This window comes from Triticum urartu, chromosome 4A (genome assembly GCF_056163025.1).
Source record: "Triticum urartu cultivar PI428250 chromosome 4A, HENAU_Tu73, whole genome shotgun sequence".
NCBI classification, from domain to species: domain Eukaryota; kingdom Viridiplantae; phylum Streptophyta; class Magnoliopsida; order Poales; family Poaceae; genus Triticum; species Triticum urartu.
In genome coordinates this window covers 231,995,703-232,013,089 of record NC_141876.1, presented here as the reverse complement: position 1 = coordinate 232,013,089, position 17,387 = coordinate 231,995,703, and positions in this window count along the sequence as shown.

The window sequence follows — 17,387 nt, the reverse complement described above, 5'->3', positions numbered from 1 at the left end:
TAGACAACTTAAAGTGGATACTCTAAAATGCTCAAGACAAGTGTGAGTGCTATGGATGGCCTTCTCGTAGAGAGACGGGGATGAATCCATAGTAGTGTATTGATGTGGTGATTAGTGGACTCGTTCGTGCTGCCTCACCTCAAAGAAGTTTCTCGTTGTCGTAGAATAGGATAGCCACTGAGTCAAAGCTGGCTTGGTGCAACTAAACCCCACATTACCTTCTTGATACAAATGCATGTATGTCGGTGGGAACGACACCTATGGGATCACAAGAATCCCTACTACGGTTGCGGGGCGCGGGGTCGTGAGAAGAGCGGATCAAACAGGTAGCACACGGTTCGTTTATCCAGGTTCGGGGCGCGGGGATGCGTAAAACCCTACTCCTGCTTTGCTGGATTGTATATCTTTGTTCTTGAGCTAGCTATGGGGCGTGAGAAGCTCCAAAAAGCTGAATCCCCCTCCTGGTCGCCTCGGGCCTCCTTTTATAGGAAAGGGGCCGCCACAGTGGCACCAAGAGGTGGAAAGGGAACAGTGATGTGAGGTTATCCCTCGCATTACATGACAAGGCGCATTTAATGCGTCTTGACCAGGTGTCCTTGCTTTATAGGGGACGGGGGAGAGCCCTGTCTTGTCCGTCGCCGCTCCCTCTTGCGTCGACACGCGCCCTGGCCAGCGGCGCCCGCGGTGCCATGTAGGCAGGCAGGCAGCTAAGGTGGCGCAGAGGTGGGTCTCCACGAAGATCTGCATGCCGCCACGTAGGTGCCTGCCTAGCTGGTTGGGTCGGCAGCTGCATGCGAACTGGCGTGGTCCTGATGGTGGCCCAACGGGTGTTTTTGGCAAGGGCCTTGCCGGGGCCCCGGCAAGGGTCCTGCCGTGGTGCCTGCTGTCATCCCCGGTAAGGCTCTTGTTGGGGGCCTTGTGGTCCTCCTTGGCTGGGATCCCGCCAAGGATCATCATCTTCTAAATGGTGTATCTGATCTCGAATGTCTTCACAAAGATCTGCATGCCACCACGGGGATGTCTCCGGAATCCTTGCCCCATGGGGGCAGTGGACTCAAGGGTGACTCACTCCGTAGTTGTGGGGCTAGCTGCCACGGCAAGGGTCTTGCCGGGTTTGCTAAAACCGCCTCCCGGCAAGGATCTTGCCGGGGGGGTCCGCTTCGTCCCCTTTGCTCTTTGTGGTCTTGGTCTTGGCGTCGTTCTGCTTCTCCTGAGCTTCGGCCTTACCTTGGCTCACCTCCCTTGCCTTGCTCAGTGTGGTGGTGCCTGTGGCTTAGACTGCCCGTGCACAGTTATAGGGGTATAAAAAGCGTACCCCTCTTTTTGTACACCGACAGGAGCCCCCGGGCCTGGGCACACGTAAGCGCAATCGCATCATTGGGCTAGGCCCAAAAACGGTGTGTGGGCAGGCGGGGCGGTTTTTACCGCGGTAAGTCTCTTCGCGCGCTGCGCTTCCCATGCTTCTCGCGTGTGGCGCGGCGTGGGGAGGCGTGTGTGACATGGGTGGCATGCGTGGGGCTGAGCTCTGCATGCATGCGTCACGTCGTAGTAAAGGGGGCGGTTCGTGCCTTCCCCATAAACAGAGGGAGGCGTGGAGGCGCGTCCCATTTACTGAATGGGGCCGAGGCGTGGTCTTCAAGGCGTCCACTCCCCACAATCACGGGGTGGGGAGAGGTCGCCTCACCCGTCGCCTCGGTCCTGCACACCTGCCACGTGGCTCTCATGCACTTGGGGTGGTGAACGGTGGAGGCGGGAAACCGGGCCGCCGCGGCTAGGGCGGCGGGTCGGTCCCAGTTCCCTGCGCCTTTCGCGTCTTGATTGGCTGAGCGGGGATGCCGAGCCCCCACCCCGTTCATTTATAAAGAGTGGGAGGGGGGATGGCATCCCGCATTCCTTCATCTCCTCCTTCCTTCAGCTTCTGCTCCCCCTTCCATCCGTCATGGAGAGAGGGAATCCTGGTCCTTCAACGGTGGCGGCGAGGGTCGCCGCTCGACAACGCGTCCCTCCTTCTCCTGCACCCGCGGTGGCAGAGCCAGCCGCGAGAGGAAGGGGGAGGGGGCGAGGCCGAGGCGCTCGGGGAAGAGGAGGACGGGACAGCGCGCCGGCCTCGCCTCCGCCAGCAGTTCCTCCCCCCGTGGAGGGCCACGTTGGGGATGACCCTTACGAGTTCTTCATCAGGCTACGCCGTCCACCTCGCCGTCGCCTTCGTCTCCCGACTCCATTCGCGCCGGAGATGGAGCTGGATCCGCCGGAGTCGCTGTGGCTGCACATGAGGGGCTGCGCGATCAGTGGCACGCGGGCTCGCGTCGATTTCCCCGCCCCTCACGTGATGTATCTCCGTCGGGGATGGAAGACGTTTGCCCATATCCACCGCTTGACGGAGGGGCTCACTCTCCATTTTAAGCTGACGGAGGGTGGCCTTCTCTCTGTCAAGGTCTTCGGGTGCTTCGGGACCCGTGCAAGGTGCTGCGTGGAGAGCTCTTCTGAGAGTGAAGACTCCTCCTCGGGCGGGAGTGACGAGGAGGACAGCGGCAGCGACGACGAGGGTAGTAGGCGGCAGGATGACGGGTCCGATTAGGTGTCGGGCGCTGCTCCGTGCGGCACCGGCGACCCCATCATCTGCGTCACCGGCTCCCTGAACTTCTCGGGGTCGTCTCCTTAGGCGGCTGGTGTTGGGAGGCTGCGGAAGAGGAATAGGGCGGGCGGCAAGGCTGTCAAATCAGAGTACGCGGGCACCGACGCCTTCGACGCGTGCTGACGTCCTGCTGCCTCGTCTTCGAGCTCTGCTTCCGGCGCCGCCATCACCATCCAGCCTTCGGACGGCCACCGAGATGTTCTCTTGGTGTCTTCTGCCACCCGTAGCTCGCCTAGGTGCCCCTTTTGCCCTTTTCGCCTCCTTGACCTGCCTCCTGAGGAGAGGGACAAGAAAGGGATTACGGGCACCTTATCTCTTTTTAGTTTGTAAGCCTTCGGGCCTTAGCTGAATTTAAAACTTGTAATCCCATCATTCATGTTTTTCATTCCCTATGGACTGTACCTGAGTGGAATGTTTTTAATGAAAAAGGGATGCTTGTCGGGTCATTTGTTTGTGGGTAGAACCCATGACAAGGAGTAAATCCTTGATATCCTTAAGATAAACATTTCCTTGCCCGGCAACAGGCCTTGCCGTCTCCCTACTTCGCTCGACCTTTCTCACACCTTTGGCGGAGGCAGGGATGAGGTGGGTTTAGGCTCCTTGTTTCATCCTCTCACTGCCGCGACTACTACCAAACCTGGCCCCAGGAACAAGCCCTAGGGCCTAGAGTTAGGGGAGCACGGTAGTTTTAGGAAAAACAAGGTTTCACATACCTCAGTCCATAAGGGAATGCATGATAAGGGATGAAGAACTTATCTGAAGCTGTAGCCCCCGGCAACTCTGGTTTGCCGTGGGTGAATCTTTGCTCTTGCAGCCCCGGCAATACTGGCTTGTCGGGGTCTAGATGCTGGTTTGTCCCTCTTCTCTTTTTCGTCCTCAAGTGATCCAGCAAGGATACCTGTGAGTCCTGTGAACCAGAAGACGAAAGAACGGCAAAGAGACGCACACTCGACCTCTAAGCTAGGGGTTAGTCGCCGCTAAGCACTATCAACCCTAACCAAGGACGAGACTCGACCTAGCATGCATGCTATAACTTAGGGCGCCAACGCTTCTTTTATTTGTGCTCAGGGTCTGTGCCTGGCTTGGTACAAAGGGTTATATGCATCATCGGCAATGCTTGTACAAAACGTGGCTTGCCGGGGGGCCCGGCAAGCCGCGCCTCACGGGTAAAACTTGCGAAGATGCTCAATGTTCCAGGAGTTACTCACCGGAACAGCATCTTCAGTCTCCAGGCGGACTGCGCCGGGCCTGGTGACTCGTATTACCCAATAAGGGCCTTCCCACTTTGGCGTCAACTTGTTGGAATTCTTGGCCGATTGAATGCGCCGAAGAACAAGGTCGCCTTCCTCAAGGCTTTGGGCATGAACCTTGCGGCTATGGTAGCGGCGCAAGGCTTGCTGGTAGCGTGCTGCTCTCACAGCCGCCCGAAGATGATCTTCCTCAAGGAGCATTGCGTCATCTTGCCGCAGTTGCTCTTGCTCAAGCTCATCATAAGCGAGCACTCGAGGTGACCCATATATGAGTTTAGTGGGGAGAACTGCTTCTGCCCCATATACCAGGGCAAAGGGTGTCTGGCCGGTGGCTCGATTTGGCGTCATCCTAATCGACCAAAGAACCGTTGCCAGCTCATCAATCCAGTGCCTTCCACTCTTGTGCAGCCTGTCAAAGGTCTTGGTCCTTAAGCCTCGCAGTACTTCAGCGTTTGCCCTCTCAGCTTGACCATTGCTTCGTGGGTGAGCAACGGAAGCGAAACAGACTTTGCTACCGAGGTCTTGGATATATTGCATGAAGGTGCGGCTTGTGAACTGTGTGCCATTGTCGGTGATGACCCTGTTGGGTTCACCAAAACGGCACACTAGTCCCTTGAAGAACTTGACGGCTGACTGAGCTGTGACCTTCCTCACTGCCTCCACCTCCGGCCACTTTGTGAACTTGTCGATTGCAACGTACAAGTACTCAAAGCCCCCGACAGCGCGGGGGAAAGGGCCCAGTATGTTGAGCCCCCAGACCGAGAAGGGACAGGAGAGAGGAATGGTTTGAAGGGCTTCAGCTGGCTAATAAAGCTTCTTTGAATGGAACTAACATGCTTCACACCTGGTGACTAGTGTCGTCACATCCTGGAGGGCGGTGGGCCAGAAGAAGCCTTGCCGAAATGCCTTGCCGGCAAGGGCCCTTGACCTGATGTGGGATCCACATATGCCTCAGTGTATCTCTGCCAACAGCTCCAGTCCTTCCTCCCGAGGGATACACTTCAATTTCACACCGTTCGGCCTCTTTCTATATAGGACGTCATCGACGAACTGGTACATGGTAGAGCGACGGGCTACTTTTTCCGCTTCTTCCTGCTCTTCAGGAAGTTCCCCTGTTTGGAGGAATCGGACGGTATGCTGCGCCCACGCTGGAGCCTGAGGCTCGACGGCGAGGACTAAAGGCATTTCCTCCGCTATAGGGGCGGCTGTCTCGACGGAAAGAGCTTGATGCTCCGCCGGAGCTAGCCGTCCCGTGGCGGGCTCGGTGTCTCCGGCAACATCCTTGCCGGCGGCTCCAGGGAGCTCAGCGGGAAAGTACTTGCCGGGTCCTGATTTCCTCCTCTTGTTCTGCTCTGTTGATGGATCAACGGATGGCTGAGTTAGTTGGAGCACAAAGGTACCTGGTTCCACAGGTAGCTTGAGGGCAGCGCATTTTGACAGGTAATCGGCGATACCGTTCTCCGCTCGGGGAACGTATTCAGCCTGTATACCATCGAAACACTCTTCCAGCTTTCTCACTTCATCGACGTATGCCTTCATCAACGGTCTCTGGTAGTCCTTGTTGACTTGCTTGACGACGAGCTGCGAGTCGCCCCTGACGATGAGCTTCTTGATTCCGAGGTCTGCCGCGATCCTAAGACCGGCAAGCAGCCCTTCATACTCTGTCGTATTGTTTGTTGACACCTCCCTGGGGAAGTGCATCTGGATCACGTACTTGAGGTGCTCTCCGGTGGGCGCGACAAGCAGTACGCCAGCCCCGGCGCCATGTAAGGAGAAAGCTCCATCAAAGTACATGATCCAACTGCAACTTGCCTCCTTGCCGGGGAGAGCAGTCTCTTGGGCTTCTTCGTCAGGCGTCGCGGTCCATTCTGCAATGAACTCCGCCAGGACTCGGCTCTGAATCATCGAAGTACTTTCAAACTTGAGGCCAAAGCTGGACAGCTCCAGTGCCCATTCCGCAATTCTTCCCGTTGCATCTGGATTGTGCAATATCCGTTGCAGAGGGAGGCGAGTGACGTTAGTGATCTCGTGTGCCTGGAAGTAGTGATGTAGCTTCCTCGAGGCCATAAGAAGGCCGAAGAGCAGTTTCTGCACGCCGGAGTACCTTGATCTAGCTCCCTACAGGAGGGAACTAACAAAGTAGACCGGGTGCTGCATCATTTTCTTCTTCGGCGGCACTTCAACTGGCTGTGTCGTCTCTGCATTGGTGGTGTCGGGCTCTGTCGCTGCCATTACCTCGTCGTCAACCTCTCTCTGCGCCACTAGTGCGGCGCTGACCACCTGGTTCGTTGCCGCCAGGTATAGCAGCAATGGCTCCTGTGATCTAGGCGCAACTAGTGTTGGCGCGCCAGAGAGGTACTTCTTCAAATCTTGCAATGCCGCTTCGGCTTCTGGCGTCGACTCCATCGGGCTCGCCTTTTTCAGGATCTTGAAAAGGGGAAGGGTGCGCTCGGCAGACTTGGAAATGAATCTGCCCATGGAGGCGACACAACCAGCAAGCCGATGCACATCCTTGATTCGCTTGGGTGCTTCAATCTGCTCTATAGCTTTGATCTTATCCGGATTGGCCTCTATCCCACGCTGTGATACAAAGAACCCGAGAAGCTTGCCGGACGGGATGCCAAAGACGCACTTCTCAGGGTTCAGCTTGAGGTTGATCTTGCGCAGGTTTGCAAATGTTTCTTGCAAATTCGGTATGAGGGTTGCCCTGTCCTTGGTTTTGACCACTATGTCATCCATATAAGCTTCCATATTTCTATGGAGCTGGGGTTCAAAACCAATCTGGACCGCCCTTGCAAACGTCGAACCAGCACTCTTCAGCCTGAAAGGCATCTGCATGAAACAATACGTACCACATGGGGTGATGAATGCTGTTTTCTCTTCGTCTTCTCTCGTCATGAAGATCTGGTGGTAACCGAAGTAGGCATCGAGGAATGACAACAGATCACACCCAGCTGTGGAGTCAACAATCTGGTCGATGCGCGGCAACGGGAAGGGGTCCTTAGGACAAGCCTTATTGATATCTGTGTAATCAATACACAGCCTCCACTTCCCATTAGCCTTGCGCACTATGACCGGATTGGCTAACCACGTTGGATGGAGCACTCCTCTTACCAAACCCGCCGCTTCTAGTTTCCAGATCTCCTCTGTGATGAACTCTTGTCGTTCCAAAGCTTGCTTTCTGACCTTCTACTTGACGGGCCGCGCATGAGGACAGACAGCAAGGTGGTGCTCAATCACCTCCCTGGGAACGCCGGGGATGTCGGAAGCTTGCCATGCAAACACATCGACATTTGCCCGCAGGAAGGTGACGAGCGCGTCTTCCTATTTTTCATCAAGGGTGGAGCTTATGGTGAAAGCCCCTCCCGTGCCGTCCTCATTGACAGAAACCTTCTTGGTTCCCGGCGGTATGGCCCTGGGCTTCTTGTTTCCGCCAGTGGAGCTCTCTGGCACGTCCCCGACGGGAGCGCTACACTCCGAAGAGGTGCGCTTGCCGGAGTGGGTGTCCGAGGTCTCACTGGTCTTCTTCTTCTTCTTCCCTCCCGGGATCCCAGCGGCAGGAGCAAGTGCCCTAGTGGCGGCAGCTACTGCAACTGCTTGCTGGTATAGTTGGTCAGCGCAAATCAACGCATCTTTCTTACCAGAGGGGATGGTGATGATCGCCACAGGTCCTGGCATCTTCATGGTGTTGTAGGCGTAGTGTGACGCCGCCATGAACTTGGCCAGCGCTGGGCGGCCAAGGATCCCGTTGTAGGGCAAGGGGATCTTGGCAACATCAAACATGATCCTCTCCGTCCTGTAGTTCAGATCGCGTCCAAAAGTCACGGGCAGTGTGACCTTTCCCTTAGGTTGGCTTCTTCCCGGGTTGACCCCCTGAAACGTGCCCGTCTCCTCGAGGTCTCCATCAAGAATCTGCAGTTTCTCGATCACGGTAGGCGAGATCAAGTTCAGACTGGCCCCGCCATCGACTAGCATCTTTGTCACCTTAAGGTTGCGTATTGTTGGTGAAACGAACAATGGCAAGCACCCGACCGCAGTAGTGCGATCAGGGTGATCCTCAGTGTCAAACATGATAGGTGTGCTGGACCACTTCAGCGGCCTTTGGGCATCAAACGACGGCTCTACCGCTGTAATCTCTCGCACCCACTATTTAAGCTGGCGGTGAGAAGTATGCAGCGAGGCACCGCCGTCGATGCACATGGCCTCTGTAGCTTTCTGAAACTCTTGGTCGCCGGATTTGTCGTCCTCTTCGTAATCGTCGTCTTTTGGCTTTTTGTCACGGCCCCGGGCGGGCCTCTCCTGTTGTTTATCCTTGCCGCGACGGCCCGCCTGGCCGTCACGCTTCTTGCCAGATCCCTCAGCACCGTCTTGGCCCTTCTCCTTGTCCCGCCTCTCATATTCAGCCCTCTGCTTCTCAGCAAGGATCTCAACCTGTCGGCAGTCTTGGAGAGCATGGCCTTTGGTGCGATGGATCTTGCAGTATCGCTTGTCGGAATTCCCCGGCTTCTCGGCAACCGCCAAGGCCCGGCAGGCGACACATCCGGCAATTTCCTTGCCGGGGTCATCTGCCTTGGTTTTCTTGGTGGAGCCGGTGTCACCAGATCCCTCGATGGCAAGCACGGCTTTACCTTTGCGCTTCCTGCTGCGGCGCCGGCCCTTCTTCGCCGGGGCGGCAGTATCTTCATCTGAGGAGTCGGTTTCCACGCCGGCGTCTTCGCCGGGGTACTTCCTTCCCTCTTCAGCCAAGGCACATCTGTCAGCAAGAACATAGAGTTCCGCTACATCTTTCACCTTGTTCATTGCCAGCTCTTTGTGCATCTTGCGGTTACGCACGTTCTGATGGAACGCGCTAATGATGGCGGAATGGTGAACATCAGGGATATTGTACTATATCCGGTTGAACCTCTGTATATACTTGCGGAGACTCTCGCCTCTCTTCTGGGGAATGACGTGTAGGTCACTCGCTTGGCCATGGGCTTGGTGGCCTCCAGTAAAGGCGCCCACAAACTCATGGCACAAATCCGACCAGGAGGAAATAGAGTCTACCGGCAAGTGCATCAACCATGACATGGTGTTGGGTTTAAGAGCCAACGGAAAGTAATTCGCAAGCACCTTATCGTCGCGGGCTCCGGCAGCTTGCATCGCAATGGTGTAGATGCTGAGGAACTCGGACGGGTGGGTCTTGCCGCTGTACTTTTCGCCCACGTCAGGTTTGAAGGTGCGGTGAGTGGGCCACTAGAACTGCCGCAGCTCACGGGTAAAAGCCGGACAGCCTACCTCGTAAGGTAGGCCTCCAGGGCTCTCCGGTGCCGGGTGGTTCACAGCAGGCCCTGCTCGATAGTGGTTCGACCATCTTCATGTTCTCGTTCCCGAAGGACTTGGCGCTGGTCGCAGTGGGTCCGCGGGTCGGACGACGCTATGGAGATTTTGTCGCCCGCAACGTCGCAACGGGCTGGCGTCCGCGGTACCCGGCGAGGAGGAGGCGAGTGCACCGTGGTCGCGGCGCCGCCGACTCTCCTGCCACTGGTGCGTGGGACTCCGTCGGAGCATCGACCCGGGGGCTCCACCGGACTCGGTTCATCTTTGTTGGCCACCGCAACAAGGCTTCGGATAGTGGCTCTCCATTCATCGAGTTTCCCTGTAGTGGGAGGAAAATCAAGGAGCAACTGCGTGCGCGCCAGGGCTTCTGCTGGCATTGGTGGCAGCGAAACCTGCACGGATCGCGACGCGCTTCGACTTCTGCAATGTCAGAAGGAGCTCTATCATGACCCCGCGGTCGCATGCCATCTTCACCAGCGCCTCGGCGAGTAGGCAGGTCTTCTACCTCCCGGGAGTGGCGCTCGGGGCTCTTCCTGCGGCGACGCCCGGGGTCTTCGGCGTGGTTGCGCCGTTCGGCGCGCGCCGCTTGAGAGAAGCGCAGCGTCGGCGCCGGCGTGGGAGTCTTGGATGCCCTCGCATCGCCTTCGGGCGGGGCGGTAGCGATCTTGGAAGGCCCCGCGCCACCCGCGGAGGGCCTGGCTCCGTCTTTGGATTTGGCGGCGTGCGGCCCGTTACCAGGCGTACGAACATCGCCGCCTCCCAAACTCCGGCTGCTGGGACGGTGTTGGTGTTCGCGAACGGTGCCCCGGGTCCTTTCTGCGACCGGTCCGCTGCTCGCCCGCATCGGGACGGGATGTCCGGCTTCCGACGGGCCAACCGCCACCGTCGTCTTCTTCTTGGGCACCATGACGACGAAGAAGCGTCGAACTAACTACTAAAGCCGATTCTCACAACTGCATCCCCTACCTGGCGCGCCAAAGATGTCGGTGGGAACGACACCTATGGGATCACAAGAATCACTACTACGGTTGCGGGGCGCGGGGTCATGAGAAGAGCGGATCAAACAGGTAGCACACGGTTCATTTATCCAGGTTCGGGCCACGGGGATGCGTAAAACACTACTCCTGCTTTGGTGGATTGTATATCTGTGTTCTTGAGCTAGCTATGGGGCGTGAGAAGCTCCAAAAAGCCGAATCCCCCTCCTGGTCGCCTCGGGCCTCCTTTTATAGGAAAGGGGTCGCCATAGTGGCACCAAGAGGTGGAAAGGGAACAGTGATGTGAGGTTATCCCTCGCATTACATGACAAGGCGCATTTAATGCGTCTTGCACAGGTGTCCTTGCTTTATCGGGGACGGGGGAGAGCCCTGTCTCGTCCGTCGCCGCTCCCTCTTGTGTCGACACGCGCCCTGGCCAGCGGCGCCCGCGGTGCCATGTAGGCAGGCAGGCAGCTGAGGTGGCGCAGTGGTGGGTCTCCACGAAGATCTGCATGCCGCCATGCAGGTGCCTGCCCAGCTGGTTGGGTCAGCAGCTGCATGCGAACGGCAGTGGAGGTTTGACTGGTGTGGGCCTGATGGTGGCCCAACAGGTGTTTTTGGCAAGGGCCTTGCCGAGGCCCCGGCAAGGGTCCTGCCGTGGCGCCTACTATCATCCCCGGCAAGGCTCTTGCCGGGGGCCTTGTGGTCCTCCTTGGCTGGGATCCCGCCAAGGATCATCATCTTCTAAAGGGTGTATCTGATCTCGAATGTCTTCACAAAGATCTGCATGCCACCATGGGGATGTCTCCCGAATCATTGCCCCATGGGGGCAGTGGACTCAAGGGTGACTCACTCCGTAGGTGTGGGGTGAGCTGCCACGGCAAGGGTCTTGCCGGGTTTGCTAAAACTGCCTCCCAGCAAGGATCTTGCCGGGGGGTCCGCTTCGTCCCCTTTGCTCTTTGTGGTCTTGGTCTTGGCGTCATTCTGCTTCTCCTGAGCTTCGGCCTTACCTTGGCTCACCTCCCTTGCCTTGCTCAGTGTGGTGGTGCCCGTGGCTCAGACTGCCCGTGCACAGTTATAGGCGTACAAAAAGCGTACCCCTCTTTTTGTACACCGACAATGTATGATAGGATCTGATGTAAGTCTTGTTGAGTACCTTTGTACTCACGTTGCTTCACGTTGCATACACCGACAATGTATGATAGGATCTGTCTCACTAGTAGTACCGCTTGGACTTTGACGAGTAGCTTGTTACCTTAGCTACGATCTTGTACCCTTGGGAGGGACTTGTAGATAGTCAGGCTTCTCAGCATTTTTTCTTTTGTAGTTGTCTGTACTCAGACATGTAATGCTTCCGTTGCTTGTATGCTCTGAATGATGGGTCATGAGACCTTTGTTTGTATTAATGCTATGTGGATCTTCTGGGCCTTTATCTATATGAGTTTCAATTATGTTGTGATGCCATGTTGTACAACACATACTTGCATGTTATGCGTACGTGTGACGTGTATTGCTATGTGTGGGATCCGACAACCTAGTTGTTTATCCTTGGTAGCCTCTCTTATGGGGAAATGTAATCTAGTGCTTCCACTGAGCCATGGTAGTCTACTACAGCCCGGTTCATCGGAGTCCTGTTAGCCCAGCATTACTGCTCCGGAACACTTAGACTGGCCGGCGTGTGATTCACATCGTTCCTGTGTCTGTCCTTTCGGGGAAATGTCACGCGGTGACTTCTGGAGTCCTGCTAGCCTCCTACAGCCCGGATTCCTGGAGTCCTGTTAGCCCAGTTACTACAGCCCGGATTCACACGCTGCTGACCGACATGCTCGATGTTGTTTCATGTATGCCTATCCCTGTAAGTTAGTGCCTCTTTGGGTTCACGACTAGTCATGTCGGCCCGGGTTCTCTGTCATATGGATGCTAGAGACACTGTCATATACGTGAGCCAAAAGGCGCAAACGGTCCCGGGCCATGGTAAGGCAACACCCGTGGGGATACCTTGCGTGAGGCCGCAAAGTGATATGAGGTGTTACAGGCAAGATCGGTGTGACTTAGAATCGGGGTCTTGACAGGGGGCATCATGTACGCATCCGTATCATGGTGAGCCAATCTCGCAAGAGATAGCAGCAAGCAAGGTGTCTTGAAAATCTTAGGCCTCACTTCGACGTTGGCCTTGTGCATGTCCCTCGAGCATGCAGCCAGCCGTAGGGCGCTCAACATGTCCATACATGAACAACAGAGGTCGAGGATGTCATTGGGGACACTGCTCCAATCGCGGCTCATATGGATGCTGCGCGGTTCGCATTCGGCCATGGTGGAGTTTGGAAGGTGGGGGTTTTGGGGGGCTTGATTTACGGGGGAGAAGGCTGTCGGTGAGAGTGAGGCGACGGTACACTGGGGCACAGTGAGATGGAGATTGAGATGGAGTGGTGATATGGGAGGGGAGAGGGAGACGAGGCGAGGCATGCTAATATGTTGTATAGCGGCGGTGACAGACTACACAGTGCACAGGGTGAGGCTGACTTTGGTAATCCGAACACGCCGCCTGGACTAGTGTCAGGCGCAGGGTGTTGTCACTTCACTCTGAGGACCGGATGAATAGTATTTTGACCATCAAGTGTACCATAGTTGTACTACTACTAGTAGTAGTAGGAACATGAGTACTCCAGTACTGTATAGAGGAAATAGGTCTCCCGTGATAGCATGCCTGTTCACTTCATCCTCCAGGTATCATCCATATTGCGAGCAAAACCAAATTCTCGTGCTTGTGGAAGCGCGAAGATGGGCCTTTTCTTTTTCTGATGAGGATAACCGTGTATTCCTTAACCAGAGAATGTTGTGTCGCCCACGCACGCGCCAATATCCATCTAAACTAGCTAAGACACATTTTTTATCTGTTTGCATAGGTCCCACCTATCAGGAAAGATGGGCACGTACACGAACAGGTAGGACTCCCCAGTCTACCCGCATAGCCTTTTCGTTTAGTCTACCTAGCCGTCTAATCTACTGCCTGCACGCCACTTCTCCCATTTACTTCTCCATCAGGAACCGATTTTCCTCGGCTTCTTCACCTCCCCTTCGTCCTCATTTGCATCCAAACCTCATTGCGTTCACATTCTTTTAGCCTCTTTAAATAATCATCTACTACTTCAGTTAGACTAGCCATCTAATCCTAATTCTCAAAACCATAGCCCTCCGTTCTAGCAGTTCCAAATGGCAAAAGAGATCGAGATGCAGATTTTTAGCGTCCAACATGTCCTCGTCGAAGGCTCATTGAGCATAGTTACCACCGTCACCGTCCACCCAAGGGTTGTTCAGAAGTGGATCAACAATGTATCCAACTCCCTCGAAAAGGTAGAGACGAGGGTCATCGGTCTCGACACAGAGTACACCGAGCGTGCCACTGGGAAGATCCAATGCGCCGTCGTCCTTCAGCTGTGCCTCGAAGATGATGTTTTGGTGTACTACATCATACACGCGCCCTCCATACCAGGTGATCTTCAGGATTTCTTGTCTCAGGAGGACATGTATTTATGTGGGGCAGCCATCGAATGGGACAAATAGAAGCTGGAGCCATACAACCTTGATTTGAAAAGCATCGCTGACCTACAAACTATAATCAAAATTCCTGTAGAAGATTGTGATAAACAGACACCATCCCTATTCGATCTTAAGAAGGGTGACGAGACGGTGGCATTAAGGTCGTCTGGATGGGAGAATTATCCCTTGACGTATGAGCAGATAAAATATGCTGCCCTCGATGCCCGTGTGAGTTTTGAGATAGCTGCAAGGACCAAAGAGCTTTTTGCGAAGCCGTCTCCCATAGAAAATGAGAAGAAGAAGAAGAAGAAGAAGAAGAAGAAGAAGAAGAAGAAGAAGAAGAAGAAGAAGAAGAAGAAGAAGAAGAAGAAGAAGAAGAAGAAGAAGAAGAAGAAGAAGAAGAAGAAGAAGAAGAAGAAGAAGAAGAAGGATAAGAAGAAGAAGAAGATAAGGTTGCACCAGGAATAGGGCATTATGGATGGATGAACTATTTCCTCTCTTGTACAAAAAAATTATTCCCTCTCGGTGTATATTGATATAGATGGACTATTTCGATGGTGTGCATGTCTTTGGAACAAGTAGCATGGGTCCGCTTGACTATAAGGAACTATTTATCCACCTAGCTTTCTCTACCACTCCTTCAAGTGATCGGTATGCAATGCACGTGTCCGCAGACATGACAGCTTGTCCATGGAAGTTCAACTACGGCAACCATCACGTTTCATCCACTGCCACTCGCGATTCCCACGACGCCGCTCCAACCCATGGCACCACATCCCCCGACGTGCGCCTCACCCCTCTCGGCCGCACCGCCCCTCTGCCTTTGTGTGCATGACATGTGGGCCACCTTAAATGCGGTGAGCATCAAGTTTCTACCACAGCCACATGCGATTCCCATGATGCTGCACGAACCCATGACACCACATGTCCCCCGACTTACGGCTCACCCCTCTCGGCCCCACTGCCCCTCTGCCTTCGGGAGCATTACATGTGGACTAGCCACCTATCGGGTCCACATGTTACTGACTCAAAGGCAGGTGTAGTAAGGCGCTGAAGCTCAGTCCCAAGGGCCCTGAGAGGGAAATGTAACTCCCGCGCCAGGCTGGTGCTACCGCTGCATGAACTCGTGCCAAACTTGAGATTTGTTTCTTTACTATACATGCACGCAATGATTTAATGGACATTGTAATCTCAACATGTGATGGGGAGCTCTAAATTTGAATTTGAAACTTATAAAATGAAAAGATTCAAAACAAATAAACTAGGAGAGAGGGAGTATATCGTAGGATGTGTCCCATACGAAACAAGTCCCCTGGTTTGTCACCGCGAAGACGCGGTTAGAAAGGAGCACTGCGTCTTCGTACTCGTACGACAACAAATCGGCTGCAGACAGCATGGTCCACCTTTGACCGCCATGTGCAAGGTTCGTGCTATCTTATTGAATCTCACTGTGGTTCCATCGTACCAATTCATGCGGTGGCCCGTTGCATGGCTGATCCCAATGTTGGACAAAGGTTCTATGGGAACGGTGTCACCATTGTAAATGTTGTGCAAATTAATGTTGGTACCCTCCCGTACATATGCAAGCTAATCTCCACTCGCACCGAGCCTAACCTGTCAAGCAATGGGCAAGGGAGAATTAGGAAATGGACACGGAAGTAGTCTTTAGAATGCATTTACTACGTGATCAAACTCATCTTACCTGCTCATCGGAGGAAATCCGAGTGCCCCTCAATGTCGGCATCTCAAGGGGCGTCAACTTGCAACTATGGCCACGCCGCGCTGGAGAGACCCCCAAGGAAACATCCTCGTGCGTTCCATGGAACATCAAGATGCATTTGTATGAGTAGTTTATCTTGTGACATAAAAGGATGAATGAGGGAAGGCCTCTAGAGATAGAGATAGACACTACTACTACCAATGTGCGTTGCAATGGATCCAAAGTAGTAGAATAATACTTGTTCATCTGCTTGAAATACAAACACTCTAGTTTTGATATACATGTGTCAGCAGACATGACAGCTTGTCCATGGAAGTTGAACGACGACGACCATCACGTTTCTTGTTTGTACAACTGCCACACCCACATGCAATTCCCACGACGCCGCTCCAACCCGACCTATAAGCACGACGTCCCCCGACGTGGACATGGATCCTCTGACGTGGCTATCACTGCCTTTCCTTTGCTGACAGGTGGGACCCACACTTGGGGGTACCACATATCAGTGAAATAATGGTAGGATTGTTCACGTCAGGGGATCCTCATCGCCCCGACGTGCGCCTCATCCCTCTTGGCCCCACCGCTCCTCTACCCTTGTGTGCATGACATGCGGGCCAGCTGAACTGCGGCGACCATCAACTTTCTACCACAGCCACACCCGATTAGATGTTGTTTGCCTGCTCCGCTGCTGTGCTCTGATCTGTACTCCTGCACCATCGCATTTTCATCCAGCGGCTGTGACACATTTCGTCCCGGGCATCAATCCTTAGCTGGAGTACTTCTGTACTACAGGTAGTACCCGCCGATGTGGCCATCTACGCCTCGTAACACCCCTCGCCCAGTTGTGGCACCCTCGCCATGGCCACGCCACCACTGGCCGGTTCATCTCGAACGAGTGAGTCGCGAACCACACCACCACCATGAGAATGACATGTGGGCCAGCCGCATTTAAGGTCCGCATGTCATTGACTCATAGGCCGGGCACTAAGACACTGAAGTTCGGTCCCGTGGGCCTCGAGAGGGAAATGTAACTCCTGAGGCAGACCTTGTGGTGCTCCCGCACTACGAGCTCATGCCAAACCCGGAATTTGTTTCTTACTACTACTCCCAACTACTAGTAAGGTACACGTGCATTGCATGCATGAGATTCTGGTGGTTTGTGCATTATGCTTCTACATGTGCAGTCTTCTAGATTCTACATGTGGCAAAATCTGGTGGAATGTAGATGATATCCAACGGCCAATAGTGCTCAGATTTGCCATCTTTGTACCGTCGGATTGGCTTCATCCAACGACCAACTTTCAAAGTTATTCACACACTATATATGGGTATAGATGTTCGGTTTGCAGCCTAAGGTTTCCACACCTAAGCTTAGGCGTGCCACAAGTGTGTTTGGTTGCGTTCTCGTCTCAGCATAGTTGTTCCCTCTTCATGCATGCTCAACTCAACACCCCTCTTCATGTACGCTCTCTTCATGCATGCTTCTAGTGTATTTTTGCTAAGCTAGTGTGGACTCATGCACCCTCCATACACTCTACCAAACACCCAAAAGTGGGTCGAGAAGGGAACTCTTGGGATCATGCACCCTTCATACACCCTACCAAACACACCAGGCATGTGTTTGGTTCATTGCTACACTTGTGGCTTGCCACACTTTTCTAGCTACATGGTCCACATGTCATACACTCAACTTCTTGCCAAATCTTGCCACATTTGTGGTGGCCATTTTGTTAGCCACATTTTTTGTGGCAGACACACTTTGCCTAAGCTTAGTTGTGGCAAAGTTAGTCATGAATGAAGTTCAACCATGGAGTCTTCTAGATTCTACATGTGGCAGAATCTGGTGGAATGTAGATGATATCCAATAGCCAGTAGTGCTCGGATTTGCCATCTTTGTACCGTCGGATTGGCTTCATCCAACGACCAACTTTCAAAGTTACTCACACACT